This window comes from Ochlerotatus camptorhynchus, unplaced genomic scaffold (genome assembly GCF_037179485.1).
Source record: "Ochlerotatus camptorhynchus isolate MF236.1 unplaced genomic scaffold, CSIRO-AGI_Acam_v1.1 ptg000619l, whole genome shotgun sequence".
Taxonomy (NCBI): Eukaryota; Metazoa; Arthropoda; class Insecta; order Diptera; family Culicidae; genus Ochlerotatus; species Ochlerotatus camptorhynchus.
Genome location: NW_027041098.1, coordinates 71,986 through 76,011, shown reverse-complemented (window position 1 = coordinate 76,011; position 4,026 = coordinate 71,986). Strand labels below are relative to the sequence as shown.

The window sequence follows — 4,026 nt, the reverse complement described above, 5'->3', positions numbered from 1 at the left end:
TGAACATCGGAATACTATCATTGCAGGTGAATTTTGGAATGCAAGTAGCTGGATGGCTGCAGTGTTGATGTTTACATCTGTGGTGGTTGGTTTTGGTCGGACGATGATTGCACTGGTAGAAGGCAAATTTTTGATACCGGGCGAATGTAACGGCCGGTTGGTGTTTGGACCGTCACTACCCTGATGACTCCATCTGAACCGGGATGAACCTGGTCGATTCTGGCGGTCTGCCAGTGCATTGGTGCAGTGTTTTCGTCGCGAAGAACAACAAGTTGGTTTTGCTGCAGCTGAATAGGTGGATTGCACCATTTTGTTCGTGGCTGCAGTGTGGAAAGGTACTCCAAGTGCCATCTTTTCCACAATTCCTGGAACAGTTTTTGGACCAGGTGCCACTGTCGAAGTCGATTCGTTGGGATATTGATGTAATTGACGTCTGGAACAGCCTTGAGGGCGGATCCCGTTAAAAAGTGTCCCGGAGTGAGTGGCTCAAAGTCGCTAGGATCATCGCTCAGTGGAACAATCGGTCGAGAGTTCAGACAGGATTCGATCTGGCACAGCAGCGTAGTCAATTGTGTGCTTTCCGAGGACCCGCACGAAATGCTTTTGAGCAGACTTTATTGCGGCCTCCCATAGCCCGCCGAAGTGGGATCATGGACCCAAAGGTCAGGACCAATGGCGTGGAAGGAATTTATCGAAAAATCATGGTTCTCGGTAATAGAATGGAAGTGCACGCAGTAGTAGGTTTTTTAGATGTGTGGGTAGTTATATTTTTGAGTGCATGGGGGAATGCTATCAACAATGCTGTCGGTTTGTTTACCAACAATAGCTGACGTTTTGTTTTAACCTAACCAAACCATACTAATTTTGCCACTACCAAAAAATAATGTATAATGTTTGTCTATATTTCTCATTCGTTCGGATGCGGAATCTGTGTGTTTGCAGAGAGCGCTGAAAAGCCGTCGTCATCGTCGTCTGCCAAGTCCGGCACATCCAGCGACTCCAAGTCAAAATCGTCACCGAGCTCGAGTGAGAAAACGTCGACCGTATCCCGGAATCTGTGGGTTTCCGGTCTATCATCGCTAACTCGTGCGACGGATCTGAAGCTAATCTTCTCCAAGTACGGTAAAGTGATTGGCACTAAACTGGTGACGAATACTCGTACTCCGGGAGCCCGTTGTTATGGCTATGTGACTATGGCATCGGCCAAGGACGCAACAGAATGCATCACCCATCTGCACCGGACCGAGCTGCATGGACGTATGATTTTGGTAGAACGAGCAAAGTCAGATCTGGGGCCAACAAAACCTTCCGGCGGAAGCAATGGTAGCAGTAGCACCAGCAAGATGGAACCAGCGGCAGCGGATCGCACGGCAGCAGGGATCGTGGTCGGTCGAGTTACAGGAGTAGATCTCAGCATAGAGGCCGGTCTCAACACCGTGGTAAATCGCCGGAAAAAGACGACAAACCGAAGGACGACAAACCGAAGGACGACAAACCGAAGGACGACAAGAAGAAAGATGACATCCAGAAGGAGGATGGCAAGGAAGGAGCGACCCGCAAGGATCATGATCGTCCACCAAGAACCCAAGATGCAGACCGCCGGCGTGATAACTGCAGCAGCGAATGCAAAGACAACCGCAATCAGGACCGGGATCGCGAGGTTCTATCGTTACAGAAGATTCGTTAAGAGCGCGAACGTCAACGACTGCGCGAGAAGGATCGCCAGTTGCGCGAGGAAGAACGGCACCGTCGAGAGATTCGCCAGCGCCAGCGCGAAGAGGAGCAACTACTGCGACGTGAACGGGAGAAACTGGCCATCGAACGTGCTCGCATCGAGAAGGAAAAAGCCGAACTGTTGCGCATCGAACGCGAACGCCAGAAGTTGGAACGGGAGAAGATCGAACTCGAGCGGCTGGAGCTGAAGCGTCAGCAAAGGAATTACGGTTGAAATTTATCTCTTTAAGATTAATCCATATTTTCTATTCTCTATTTTATTACGGTATTTCCTCCCTATCTCCCGCCACTTCGAAGCTACAAAGCTCGCGCAGTTATTTTGGGCAACCTGTTGATGTAGTTTTTCTTAGAAGTTCTTGATCTGTAGCTTATAAGTGACAAAATATTTCCCGTACAACCTTAAGAATACTGTCTCTTGGCGTTTCCACGGTGATTCACAAGTCGAAGTGACTTCCTAGCGTAACTTCCCGTGATGATGCTGAAGACGACAACCCGACTGCAGCTCAGCTAGCAGCATTCCCAGGACCATCATCATCTGCTGCAACGTCGAGTCCAAACAGTAAACACTGAACATTTAGACATTTTGAAATGTCTTTGGAATTCGATTGGATCTGTTGTCTTCTAAACCGGAAAATCCAATATGCAGAGAGTACCTGTTTAGTAGATTCGGACATCCGTTATAGAGCAGAAACTAAACTTGAGATAGAGAGGCAGCCCGAGATGATTCAACCGCGATAGAAACACGAATCCATCCAAATCAGAAGAAAAACGGCAACGATGAACTTCAAGTCCAATGTTCCTGGCAAGTAGCAGCCATTTCATCCTGTTCGTGCGCTCAACAGAATAGCAGATGCAGCAGTTGTTGTGCAACTCATGGCTTGGGAAATATTTTGTCACCTTCTCGCGGGAATTCGGGCACTTTTGTTTTGTTTCGATAGTCAAAGCCAACGATTTTTTGAACATTGTGTCTGATGCGAAAAATCGATCGGTTTTCCAATTTATCTCTTCTTGAAATCTTTGATGGGCGCGTATTTAATGAGAACTTTGTCAGCGAACAAAGCTTCGCTTCACGAAAAGCCGACCTCATCTTTCACTTCTAGATAGGCTAATTCATCTTCTCTCTTCTGTTTCCACATTGTTTCTTTCTGTCTTCTTTTTGAAACGTATATTCAAAAAATAAAAACCCTTAACCGAGCAGAATTGAAGAGGCGAAACGGAACCTGAAGCGCCCAGCAGCCTCAACGGATCACTACGATGACGATCGGAAACGCTCGACGGGATCGGACCGACGATTCGAGGCACCTCCACCACCATCTATTTCCACTTCGGTGTAAGTTTTTGTGCTTTTTCACATCTAGATTTATTCATTCAACTGATTTTCATTTGCAGTCGCGGTTCCTATTCGGCTGTTGAAAAGAAACGCCTGGATGACTACCCGCCATCGAAACGGGAAGACTACAAGTCCCGTGACGAATTCAAATCACGCTCGGGCCCGGTGGATGACTACCGACGGGACAGTTTCAAGCGCAACGGCGGAGGTGGCGTAATGGACGACTACAGCAAGCGGGATTTGGATCGCCCGTCGATGTTTTCGATGGAGAGTCGCTATACGGATTCCCGTTCCGGTGCTGGAACTGACTATCGTGGAAGCGGTGGTCCACGGGATGATCGCGATCGCAATGGATCGGCACCAAAGTCCCGTTATATGGATCGGATGGATCAACGCTACCCTGATCGGTCCGGTATCAGTGGTGGCGGTGGTGGTAGCAGCAGGGACCATGGAATGCTGGACCACCGCAGATGAGTATGGCACCGGCTGGTATGGGAAACGATGGCTGGCGAATGGATAACGGACAGGATCGGTACGATCGTACCTACAACGAGAGGAAAGCCCCGCAAATGAGCGTCAGCCCCTTCTTGGATCCATCGAGGCAGAGTCAATTCATGGGAGGTGGCTGCAGCGGTGGACGACCACAAGACCGATATGGAGCCCCTTCATTGGTATTACTTCCCGGATTCGTACGATACCTGGGTACCGAATACGTTTGATTTGCCGGAGGCCGTGCCGGATTCTCCGATGTCACCGGGTGACCGTTGGTCTGTTTCGCTTTCGTGGGTAACCGATCTGGAAGAGTACAATGAATGGATGGCAAAAGAGGATTACGAAGTGGATGAAGCCGGTCGTAAAAAGGTCCACAAACTGCGACTCGGTGTTACGGATCTGATGGCCGGTGGATCGGACGATAAAGTGAAGAAAGCTAATGATGAAAGTTGTTCATCAGAAGTGCAAAC

General features: G+C 48.9%; 1 pseudogene; it reads left to right on the top strand.

The window, feature by feature from the left end:
• The first annotated feature begins 851 nt into the window (after positions 1–851).
• On the top strand, positions 852–3,783 carry LOC135714128 (SAFB-like transcription modulator; annotated as a pseudogene).
• Positions 3,784–4,026: the final 243 nt, after the last annotated feature.